Genomic DNA, 13,608 nt, shown 5'->3' with positions numbered 1-13,608 from the left:
GGGAGCAGAAGAATAGCTCCCTTTCTAGACAAAACTGTGGCTTGATGGGGTAATAATTTCCTCCCTTCTCCTTTCCTTAGCATACAAGGGCCACATGGCATGGAAATCACATTCTTCTTTTCCTTGCTCAGGGGTGTACTCCAATGATTGCAGTAATCCATGTGCACAGGGAAACCTTGAGAAACCCCAAGTGGTCCTCATGACTAACAAAAACCAATAAGGCTTAATTCTCATTTCAGTAGTTGGTTTTTATCCTTGCCATGTGTTGTATTATTACTCCTACTTCTGGCTTCTCCACTCTGCAGTCTTTTTGTCTTCCTCTTCACTATTCTCCCCCCCCCCCCTTTTTTTTTGTTTTACTCTTTCTCCTTAAGATAAAACAGGATGCCCCATGTCTTGTCCAAGTCATGGGAGTGCAAAAGAGCGACCTGAAGGCTGGAGGAAACTGCTGGTCCTGTTCAGCCTTGCCAGGAGAAGATCCTGGGATTGGCTTCTTTTGCTTCTGATACAATTTTCAGTAGGTAGACAAGCAATAGAAGGGAAGTGGATAGGTTTGTAGATTTAGCAGATGGAAGAAGAAGGAAGATGGTATAAAATAAAACATTAAAAAGCCCTTACAGAAATTAATTGCCATTTCCAATGTTATTCATGATAGAGAAAAGCAAATGTGCACATTCACCAGAGATTGTTCAAGATGTGATGGATGGTTAACCATCTTGTGCAATTGTAAAAGCCTGACACTTAAAAAAAAGATGCAGAAATGAATCACAGTGCACTTTAAATTTGAAACAAGAGATGAATATTTAAAGTCAGTTGAATAGCCAAAACCACAAATGAGGAACTGTTGAGAATGATGTGCTTAGAGCACAGCTGCTTGAAGTGAGAGCTTAACACTACTGTGTATCTGCGATACACTGCTTGACAATGCCCAAATTACTCTTAATTCTAGTAAAATCAAAGAAAAAGCAGCAAGAGAAAAAATATCAGATGCATTGCTAGGTAGAGTCAGATTCAGAGAACACAGGACATTTTACAGCTTTCTCACAGCTGATAAGGATGGGAGATGGTGATCTGCAGTCACTGGTTTGGAGATGTCAGTTTAAAGAGATGAGAAAAAGGCTGGGGAATTGGTGTGGGGCAAAATGTGAAGGGAGACATTGTCAAGGTGACAATAAACAATTAAAATAAGGGGTTATTAAAGTGCAGTGCAATGCAAAATAATGCATCTATTCCTGGGAAAAAATATAAGCAAGGGTTTTTTTCATTTACATTAGTGTTCCTCATTATGTGTAATTGGAATGTGGAGATTTTTACTTCAAAAGGCACAAACACTCTGCTTCAGAACAATAATCTTTATTTCTTTGCTGTCTGCTATTTTGCAGGATAATGATCTTTCCGTAAGTTTTTTTGCAGAACTAGAATTTCAAGTTTGCCATTGCATTGGCTCCCTCTGGTGGCATTCTGAAATGTTCCACTTTAAAGTCCAGTAAAATTACTGATTCAAAACTAGCTTGATAGCAGAAATTTGAGGTTACTGTTTTATATAATTGTTATATTAAAAACAGGAGGAACAAATAATCATATCTCTTAAATACAATTCAGCTTACACAAAATGAGCTCATAAAATGAAATTCTAGCAATCTGGGTCAAAATAGCTGGAGAAAACATCATTCATTTCCCCTCCCTCAGATTCTCTTAACTGGATCCATGGATAGCATTTTGCCAGTATGTGGTTGGAAAGGAGAGGAGTTACAACAATGTCTTAACTGTGGGACTGGCCTGTTTCACTTGGCAGCAAAAATCAATCATTCTCTTACAGAAAGTTTTAATAGGAGAATTTCCATTTTGAAATTAAGGCGCTTGGCAGCTGTTGCCACTTGCATCCTGAGAGTTCTTGCCAGAACTGAACCAGATGTGCAGTTAATGCCTGTTTTTGTCCATTTGTTATTAATAATGAATATAGAAAGAGAGGAAAGAAACGATAAAGAGGAGCAGGGAATGGGGAAGCAGTTAGCTCACTTCCCCTGTTTATGCACATGGGAAGCACCCACATTTTGGGGATTTTGCAAAAGATGAAACTAACCCTTTTGCCTAGAGTTGGGTAACTCTGCAGTTGCCCATTCTCAGTGTAGCAAGACTCACTGAGAGGAAGAAAATTATTAAAGTTGCATCATCACTGCATCCCAGTCCCCTGTCTCTGCAGTGTAAGTCCTCATTACCGAACATGGTAGGTTTCCCAAATGAATAAATGCTCCTGCCCCTTCTGTTACTTAATAATAACGAAGAGTTCAAGGACTGTTGCCTGGAACCAGAGAGGGAGAGTATTTTTTGGCTAATTTGACTCTGCTCTATGAACATTCTTGGGTTGATACACTGATATACTTTTAATTATAGCACTTTAGAAACTATGACAAGAAGAAGACAGGAAAAAGTCAAGCTTTTCTGTAGGTTAACTACTCGTATTGGAAGAAATTGTGTAGACTTCTGTTTAAATGGATGAGGGGGGCCACAATCTTTTCTGACATAGTTTAAGAACAATAAAAAGGGAAATGCTAAAGATATTTTTCAGAACCATTGTTTTCTAAATGGCATGAAGACTAAGCTTTTTGAAAGGACATCAGTGCTAAATACCAATAATATTTTGCACTTCTGACAAAATTCAGCTGAAGATATAAAATTTTTGCCCAGTCTGACACGGGCAAAATCCTGATCCTACAAACTCTTCTGCTTAAGCAAAAGAATTTAAACAAACTTATTAGATAACATTTTAATGAACTTATTGGTCTACTGAGTCTGAAATTTCAGCTTTTCAGAATTATTGCACACAGGTTATTTCAGGTTTTCAAAAAACCCACAACCAACCATACTATGAGTAAGACCTGTACATCTGTGAATAGTGTGTATATATATATATTTTTTTTTTTTCTACAACAGAATGAAGAATTTTCTATGATTCACTTACTTACTAGTAAATTTAAGCATAATAGCTTGGCATTCTTAATGCCTATTTACATAATTCTGCACACCTGCAAGTTCTTGGAACATTTCTTTAGCCTGTATGACACGCACCATCAGATAAGCAATATATTGTGTGTGTCAGCATGTTATTCTAAAACATTTAATATGAACTTTAGTGTTACTAAATCTTGTTTCTTCATGTGAGGAAGTTCTGTATTATTCAGCAAGTTCTTTACCTGACATTTCCAGGTCAGGTTTGTTTTACATCTACAAACCTCACTAGTTTTGGACAATGCGTTTTTATTTTTAAAATCAATTGAACCAGTAATAGCTTACCAATTTTTAAATAAAGCTAGCTTCTGAGCCAAGAAAGAATATAAGAAATTTCAGCTGTGTTTAAAAGGCAAAAATGATTGAAACTGTGCATTAAGAATGGAAAGTCATTCATAACTCTACATCATATGATTAAAAGCTGAGCTTGACTATTTATAGCTAAGCACTGTCAAGAGCAATATGTGTTGATGAGAGAACCTGACTGTTAGTACATTCCTAGATTAGGTGCATGTTGATGAGGTCTGTACAGTGCAAGAAAAGGGATGAAGAGTGAAGATAATATTTAGAAGCCGGAAAACATGTTTAAATTGCGTAGATACACAAAATCGTAAAATTGGGAGGCAAAAGGAGCTAAAGTAGGTAAAATTTTCATTTTCTAACTATTTGTAAAGCAACTCTGCTTCCTATAGAGACTCATAATGCTTTAAAAATTTACTTCTAACAAATAATTATATTACTATTTTTTAATAGTAGTTAATGACTACTAATAAATACCCCCCCCCGTTAAATAAATAATGATTAATACATTTAGAGTATATATTTTCCTGACGGCATTTTTTTAAACAAAGGAGAGAAAGCAAACACTTTGCAGAGGGGCTCCGTTCCAATGCAATGCTGAAACCAAGCTTTTTAGTTTTGCTTCTGTCTTAATCTGGGTTATATCAGGGATAATTTCAGGATAATTGGCAAGCACCAAGGCATTCGACTCTTAGGGGTGTGTCAGTCCTTAAACCTGGGTATGGAATCACTTTTACAGTGCCCATCTGGTACAATTTCCTAGAAGATCAAAGTTGATGGGATGCAGCTTTACGAGACTATTTAGATCAGTCTGGGAATCTGACCAAAAGATATATATTCAGGGCAGAAGATGGATTAATTGATCAGTCTTCTGGTCATCACTTTCATTCAGAAAAAAATCCTTAGTACGCACGGGAGAGAGTTCCTAAAGTCTGACTGTCCCTACAGAATAACATTGTATTTTCATAGGATGAAAGATTAAAATACCAAAACAATACAGGTTTTTTAGGTAAATGAATTGTGGATATCCTATTACAACATGCATTCTTATCATATGCTACCTCCTGTAACTGCAGAGTGTAGCAATCTGTTTTCCCTATATTTGGAAGTGAAAGCACAACTGTACTTAAAAATGGGCACTACAGGGCTAATTAATAATATCCCTGTTCTCCTAACTAGAGACATGCTTGTGTGTAAAGTTTAGATCTAGATCTGAGTTTGCCTACAATTTAGGGAGGGACAGAAGAGCATTGCAGTTCTGCAGACCGGATGCAGAACTTCAGCTGAGATATTTGGGAGAAGGATGTTGTGGATAGATACGTATCTCAGATTCGAATACCTTTGTGTTTCAGGATGCATTCAGAATTTGGGTGTTGCCTTGTGCTAGTTCCATATTTAAACTTCCTCTGTGGTAAAACAATTACTTAGTTTGACATTTTGGTGAGTGAAAGAAAGAGAATTCATGGCTTTTGAAAAGACAAGGTAGTGAAAGCTATGTTTATAGAGAGGAAAATATGCACAGAACTCATGAAAGAGGATATGAAATTTGGAAGGCTGCAACTACAGTTTCTGCAGCTCATAAACCACAACATTTCCTTCATGTGTTCCAATGATACAGCCAAGAGGTGGTCATTGTGCAGTGTCCTCTCTCCCTTCGCCAGGTCACTTTCTGAAAGAGAAGACAGCATGAAGTTAAGCATCAAGAATGGCAGATTCATGGCTAGTCCTAAATGGTTGGATATAGTACAAAGAAAGGATGGGGATGGGTGGTGGTGTCATGGCAGTCCAACAACAGCAGGCGTGCCATGCACATTGTCAGAAGTTTACTGGTCAGAGATCTCAGCAGCTTGGCAGGCTCTTGTGCCTACATTCATCTTCTCACTCTGCATGCACATAATGGCAATGCCCAAATTGAGATCACTTACGTCCTAGCTCCTAACTGCAGTACTTAATGAGAATACTGTGAACACTCCGTCCCTATATAGTCAGTTGTACTGGTTTTGGCTGGGATAGAGTTAATTTTTTCCATAGTAGCTAGTATGGGGCTATGTTTTGGATTTGTGCTGAAAACAGTGTTGATAACACAGGGATGTTTTAGTTACTGCTGAGCAGTGCTCACACACAGTCAAGGCCTTTTCTGCTTCTCACCCCACCCCACCTGCGAGGAGGCTGGGGGTGCACAAGAAGCTGGGAGGGGACACGGCTGGGATGGCTGACCCCAGCTGACCAAAGGGCTATTCCATACCATATGGCGTCATGCTTAGCAATATAAAAGCTGGGGGAGGAAGAAGGAAGGGGGGGAAGTTCGGAGTGATGGTGTTTTATCTTCCCAAGTAACTGTTACACATGATGGAGCCCTGCTTTCCTGGGGATGGCTGAACACCTGCCTGCCCATGGGAAGCAGTGAATGAATTCCTTGTTTTGCTTTGCTTGAACGGCTTTTGTTTTAGCTATTAAGCTGTCTTTATCTCAGCCCACGAGTTTTCTCACTTTCACTCTTCCGATTCTCTCCCCCATCCCACTGGTGGGGAGTGAGCGAGCGGCTGTGTGGTGCTTAGTTGCTGGCTGGGGTTAAATCACGACACAGTACCGAGACAGAGACAGCATTTCAGTATTAGGCTAGCAGAGTGTTATTCTGGGCTGCCTACAGTGTCCAAAGTCAGGTGGGACAAAGGTAAGCTTGTTGGACTAGGAAATCGTTACTCCTGCTTGTTTCATATCCCCCTCTTTGTCCCAAGAAGTTAGTTCCTAAAGTTTTTCATTATTTCAGCAACACAGAAATACTATCTACCTTGACCCATTTTTTTCTTTCATTAAGTTTGTCTACAGGAAGATGGTCATACACAAAAGCTTTTATTTATATTCTTGGTATATTATTACTAAAGAGATGCTTACACTGGGAATGAAGATTGTTTTATATTGAAATGTGTTTCATTAAGTAATTTAATTGATAGGTTTGGTGCTACCACAAGACAACTTCCAAGAAAAGGCAATATTTTAACTTAGTATACTATGTATAAACACCTTCCAAGCCTGTAAGGTAATTGCTCATCATTATGTCTGAAGCAATGGTCTTTTGGCAGAAACTTAATTACTGTTATTCCACTGGGCAAGCTAAGGCTCTGGTATTCACTTACTGAGTTATTGTCTTAATTCTTTGTGTCTGGATGATCACAGAGAATGTTATTAATAATAGATTGGAAATGAAGGATAAGAGGGTCTATTCATCAAAGACCTTATCCAAAGGACATACGAACTCTGGCTTGCTGGACCGGTTGTTTTATGCAAGTGATAGTGTCATTTGTACGGCAGATGCCTAATAGCAGCTGCTGAAGAGTCACTGAACTGCATTGTTCTCAGAAAGATGTATGCATCTTACCATCTTTGCAAATGATAAAAATAAATTTATAGAGTACAAATACATTTGCATAGATGAGACTGCTTTTCATATATGAGACTGCTTTCAAGCAACTGAAGATGTGATATGACTTAATTTCATTACATGACTATCTATTCCTTGCTTTCTAAATGCAGATAAACTGGAATAGAGAAAAAGTTGGTAGCAGAAGGTAACATGAGAAGAAAGACTCTAAAAGGTCTTGGAAGTATTTGTATTACGAAGAGTTCTTCTATCGTGCATCTAGCTACGGCTCCTAGATTTTTCTGAAAGGGAGAGAGAGATTTTTTGTCATCTTTTGAAGTGCCTTAAAATAGTTGACCTTTTATATACCCACTATTTGCTTTTCCACAGCCTGCAATGGGAGAGGATTTTTGTTGTTGTTCTGCAGACAGCATCATTTGCTCCTAGACATAGCCATTTCTCCTAGGCATGAGCCACGAACTCACAGGAGGAGTACATCTTAGAAGAGGAGGGGTTTGCAGAAGGCATGGGAAAGTCAGACAGCTGGTGTGCTGCAAGAGTACCCCATTTACAACATTTCTTTAAGTAGTCCTATAAACTATTTCTCATTTTCCTGGAGACCCAACGTGTTAAACTCCATGTTGGTGGGGGATGGGATACAGAAGGTGGCATGTGATGGAGAGCTCAGGGATGTAAGCACATGTCATTTTACAGAGGAAGAGCTGAGGTGCTGCATTTGCCAGTGCTTGTCAGGGCCTAATTTCAATGCAGGGACACGGAAGATAAGAGCTACAATGCAATATTGTTGCATCTTTTTCTTTCCAGGACCCCAGGCCTGAAATACAGCTCATACAGAGATCACCAAGGAACTGCATTTACCTACATGAGTGCAGAAGATGAGAGAGATTGTAGCACTGTATTGACAGTGAAATTCAGGCACTAGGGTAAGATCTACCAAATAAGCAAACCTCACACTAATATTTAACAGTTCTACAGTTCAGTTTTAAGAGCCTTTAGTTTTAAGGGCTCCTCATGTTATTAGCTTGCACAGAGTGCATCAGCCCCTGGGACTGAACTCTGTCTTGTGAAGCCAGCGGCAAGAAGCAGAACAGTAAAGCAGTATTTGCTAACAGCAGAGCAGAGCAGCGTGGTGGGACTCAGATCACCAGAAGTGTTGGATTTACAGCAGCATGTGGCATGAGCAGCAGTTGACTTTGTATTTGGAGATGCCATGGAGAATTAAGGTGAGAAGATGACAGTAAATACATTTTACTGCCATTCACAGTATTTGCAGGGGCTGAGGACACGATATGCTTCCATTGAACCTGAAACTTCCATCAAATGTGAAATTTGTAGCCAAAGACTTAATGTGCAGAAGACAGGAACTCAATCATTCAATCAGCTGGGTTGTGGATTCTGTGGAAAAGCCATCCCTGCAATATAGATCAGCAGCTGTATTTGACTGGATATAGGTAATACAGATTAGATAAGATAAGATAGATAAGAAGCTGTATTTGGGTGTATATTGTTCTTGCTCCACAAGGGCAGATGGCTCCCTGGGGCCAGGGTGCTGGGGGTTCCCCATGGGGGCTGGGGATGTGGCAGGGCAGGGCTTGGCAGCCCAGGTCTGTCCCACCGCCCCAGCCAGGAGCAGGGCAGCCGTGGGGCACTGGGGCAGCCCCAGCCCCGGGCACTGGGCACCTCTGTGGGGATGGGCTGAGGCCACGCTGGGATGTCAACCAATGGATGTGAGTCAGGATCAGGTCTGGTGAGGAGCTCTGGGGTCAGACACACCTCTGGGATGGTCGGCCAGGGCCTCTCCATGGTGCCGTCTGGGGGCCTCTCCCCATGGGCACCAGAGGGAAGGGGCTGGGCTGGCTCTGTCTTGGCCCCAAGCTCCACTGCCTGGATGGGGGGAGGATGCACTCAGGACCCTTCGAGATATGTTCAATAAAGTCACTACAAAACAAGTGGGGAAACATAGTGTCAGCAGGAAACACAGAGTGTATCACAGGATTTATAAAAATTGACAGGTAGGAACCATACCCTATGGCAGGGTCATGAAGACTGTAAGAGCTTCAGAGCAGGTGAGGAGACATTGTCAGCTGGGCCCATTGCTCCAGCACAACGTAAAGACATGCTTCCAAGTCATGAGCATGTCTCTGTAACCCATCCCTTCCTCTCTGCAGCTAAGACATCGGAAACGGAGAGTTTCTGTTAGCCCTGTTTCAGTCACTGAAGGAGGAAACACCAAGACTGAAAAGAAGCAGCTTCATTACATCTGCTGAAACTAGCACAGGGTTAGTCAATGGCTAATAGTGGGCAAAAGTTTAGAGAAACCCAGGATGTTAGGACAGGGGTCTAACTTACACTGCTAGTCAAACTTATCCAGCCACTCCCCTTAGGTGAATACTTCTGGGTCTGAATGATTATGTGATATTCTCATGTAGATTCCTGGTCTTCAGGTATAACTGATGACATTCTTTTCACAGGAGAGAGAGAGATTAAGAAAGGAGTGATTTAAGAACATGACGGTAAGCTTCAATTATTTCTAAAGCAGTGCTATTGCAGAATATTAACTAGAAACAGAGACTGAAGAGATCTGAGGCCCGAGTGTCAGAAGTCAAAGATGTGAATGAAATACACTCAACTTGTCATTAATTATGAATACCTCCACCAGGCAACAACAGGGGGCCTTCTGCCAACACAATTTCAGACCAAAAGAAAGGCTTAAATTGTCTGAAAATGTCTCAATTTTTTTCCAGCTATATGAATTGCAAAACCAAAAGATGTTCTCTCTCATTACAAACCATGACACCTTGAGGCCTCATCAGAAAATTCTTCATGACTGAAATATTGGTTAAGTACATTTTGTGAAATTTATTCTGTTGTTAGCCATTGATTTTTAATTGTATTGCCACAGTACTTCTGAAATTAAAACATTAGGGAGATAGTTCTCTGCTCATATGAATTTCAGCGCCCCAAATCTTCTGCATCATCTTCCTGACATACTTGGGAGAGGCTAAGCTGACGGTTAATGAGAAGAAAGAGGTGTATGAACCAGAGTATTGACAAAAATCATTGACAAATGGCCTCTAGTCAGAGCTCCTGAGGGGTCACAACAAAGTTGAAGTGTTAGTCTATGATACTGAAATAAACATCACAAGACTAAAGTGATCAGAAAATACAGTCTTGCTTATTTCCTTAAGAACATGAGCTCAGTGTCTCCTCAAGTGATTTTACTCATTTCTTGAGACAAAGCAGTTCTTGGTACAGGACTCCACCTACTTACAATGCTATAAATCTGCAGAAAAACATAGCAAAATATGTCAGTCCTCAGAAAAACAGCTGCATCATCCTGCCATGCCTCCTTGTATGTGTAGCCCTTAGGAGTCCTGAATATAATAATTAGACATGAATATCAGGGGGCCTAAGAGCAGCCTTCCCATACCTACAAGGAGGTGATTGAGAAGGTGGAGCCAGGATCTTTATAGCAGTGGATGGTGGAAAGCAGGATACAAGGGATGTCAACTGAAACAAGAGAGGTTCATACTGGATGTAAGGAAAGCCATTTTCCCCATGGAGACAGCCAAGAAGTGGGACGGAGCCCAGAGAGGCTCCGCAGTCATCATCCTTGAAGATTTTCAAGATCTGACTAAATAAACCCCGGAGCAACCTGGTCCGATCTCATAGCTGGCCCTTGTTTGATCAGGAGGTTGGAGTAGAGAGCTTCTGAAGGCCCCTTTAAACCTGCATTATCCTCTGATCCTATGAAATTATTTCTGAAAACTTTCCTCTCCCCTCCCCTCCTTGGGTGACTTGAAGAGGTTTTAAGGGGGGGGAGAAGTATGACATAGGAAGAAACTAATGTTTTATTTCAGTAAATTACATTAAAATCTTTTGATTAGGAAAAGTGAGGTGGGAGTAGCAGAAACCACAGGAAGAGAAAGCATGGGGCAAAGTATTTTGGAACAGAGTCTGTAAACAGTTATTCATGTGAGCAAGGACTGATAGACAGCCCTGATTAGTGTACAATTGTAATGGGACTTCACGCTCTACAAGATCAAAATAGTAAAGTGCTCCATTATGGCAATTATCTGTCAAAGGGTGGAAGCACAATAGATGAAGTTGCTAAAATAATTCTGTGTTCATTAGCCTCATTATGTTGCAAATGTGTTATAGGGCACTATATGCTAATGCTGTACCTGACAAATGGAAAATGTTAATGGAAATGATAGAAAGACAAATTATAAGGAAGCCAATCCATGTTCAGCCATTACAAATCCAAGTACATGTTCAGCCTACCCATACTGATCAGTGGGTCTGTGGTCAACTTCCAAAACCCTTTCATCTGATCCAAGTTATGAGGGGATTGAGGTCATGCAGCATCTTTCTTGTGACATGATGGATCAATAATATTCTCCTCGGAGCCAAGACTGAACAATTGTGATTTTTAATTTAGAGAAACAGATAGCTCTTCATTTGACCTTGAAGATTATTGGAAGGCAAATAAATGATCAAGCATTGTCAAGCAATCTTTGGTGAAAAGCTCTTTACAATCAAGATTTGTAAACTGAAAGACCCAAATAACTTGGATTGAACTAAACTGCAGCTTTTTAACAAGGAAACTTAATAATGTCACCTATGTACAGGGATGTGGGTCCCTGCTTTCTATCATAAATATGTGTTAAGGTTTTGCATTTAATTATTTTTTATATATTATATTTTTTATATAACATTTTATTAAAGTAATTACTTTTTGTTCTGGTCAGGAAAAAGCCTTTAACTCATCAGGTACCAGTGGCTTCAGACATGTTCTAAGAATTTCACCATTCCCCTGTGTGGCTGAGTCAGGATTTCAATATTCACCCATGTGTCTGGGGAGAACAGAAGCTATGTATAGATCTTTACCAGCATGGAATATGTTCCCTCCATAGTGGTACTAGTTAAGCTATAGGCAGGAAGGACTATTCCCCAGCTCTTTCTCAAATCCTTCCAGGCAACTCCTTCCAAAGCTCTAAAGAGTCCTTCAACACTTACATTCAGAAGATTTAAGGGTTCTAATTATAACCAGTTCTTCACCACTGACATAGATGATGAGAAGGAGAAAATGAGATCTCAGTGTGTTCCTTCTGTTTTTTATTCACCTGCAGTGAGTGTCAGAGAGATAACTGGCTTCTGTTGATTGCATATGGCACCACTGTCTCAGGATACTATGAAAAAGTTATATAAACAGCTGATTTGTGTAACCGATTTGTTCTAAATTTGGTGCTCATTTCTAGATTAAAGCCTCAGAACACAGATCTGCATATACGAACTCTCTGGAGTTATTATATTTATGTCAAGAATCAAGCCTGTGTAATGCTGGTGCTCAGGAAAAATTACACAGTAGCTGGAGAGGAATAAAAACACAACAGGATAAAAGAGCATAATAACAGGAAAAAATGAAGATGTAAAAAGGAATTGGTTGTTTTTGAGGTTAGGGGAATGGGGCTGTATGGCTAAACCCAGCTGGCCTGGAGGAAGAGAAAAATAGGATAAATAAAAATATGTAGGAAAGAAGCATTGCCAATTAAGTTTTAATATGATTTGGGCAAGAAAGTAGCAATGTTTAATAAGAATCTAATTAAACTTGAGTGTATGAACTGGCAGGGGCAAAGATATGTAAGGGGGAAGTTCTTAAATAACTAGCACTTATATTTGCTGTTCTCAACCATGTATTTTCTCCAAGGAGAATTTCAAAATATGACACTGTAATTCCAACAGTCGTCCCATTTCCTGGACCAGATTTTCTTCCCTTTTTTGAATCTCTGCATGCTTTAATAGCTTCAAAAATGTTGCAGAGGGATAGTTAAATTAGTGCACTTGCAGTCAGTAGTTACACTTGCAGACAGTAGTTAGGAGAGATTTGCAAGCTGGGAGAAAGAAAAACAAATTTCTGAATAAAGAAAGAAAAAATAGCAACAGAGATCAAAGTATGCTTCAGGGCAAGCTGTTCTTTATGATTGCAGCAGGTGCAGCAAGCAATGTAGCTTTGCAGTGCAATGAGGATAAGATAGGCTACTGTGCACAGTCCCAAAGGGGCTTGGCATACGAGTGTCACGTAAGCAGCACACTGCCTTGCCATAGCTTACAGGGGTTGGAAGAAAATAGTCTTGTGACAAACTTGAGCATGATGGGGGCCAGAGAGATATATCAAATGCCCTTTCGATTTTTCTAAAGAAGTAATGTCACCAAAGTGACTACTCCAGCCTTTAGAGCAGTGCAGCTTCTGTGGGTAGGCTGAACTACAGGATGCTTTGGGACAGAAAATTTCTTCTTCTGTCCTTTGGCTAGTGTTCATCCGGGAAATTGCTCATTAGTGAGTACTAACACTGGCTTAAGCTCCCAAACTTCTCATAATTCATATCCTCTGTCCAGAGTGTCCAGATGTGATTTTTGAGCCTTGGGCAGCTCATGAACTATTGAAGTGAAGTTGCTCTGCTGCTGCTATGTCTTGTGGTGAGTGATGGTGTAGCGCTGGCAATGAGTCCGTGCGGTGATGTGAACCCTCAGCCACTGGAGCTATGTGGTGGGACAGGCAACCCTGGGCCACAGAAGGATTTAGCTGTCCATCTAACCCAGCCTCAACTAGGAGAAGGAGATGGTGGGAACTTGTGGATCTACTGTGACCACCTGTCTGCGGACCAGTGCTGGATGTCCCTTCTCGTCAGCTGTTATGGGGGTTGCTCTTTGCAATATGGAGATTTTGGTATGCTGCTTGTAGGCTCTGAAAGATTATGCACATTGAATAATGTATATAATAGATGTTACATTTGATTAAGAAAACCTGATATGATATTGCCAAATTCCATTTTAATTGCATTATTTTGAAATTAAAAACCATTTGAAATGTAGGATGATTAGTAGACACTTTGTAGAGTAGACTTTTGCATATT

Source organism: Mycteria americana, chromosome 1 (genome assembly GCF_035582795.1).
Source record: "Mycteria americana isolate JAX WOST 10 ecotype Jacksonville Zoo and Gardens chromosome 1, USCA_MyAme_1.0, whole genome shotgun sequence".
NCBI classification, from domain to species: Eukaryota; Metazoa; Chordata; class Aves; order Ciconiiformes; family Ciconiidae; genus Mycteria; species Mycteria americana.
Note: the sequence above shows the minus strand (reverse complement) of the source record.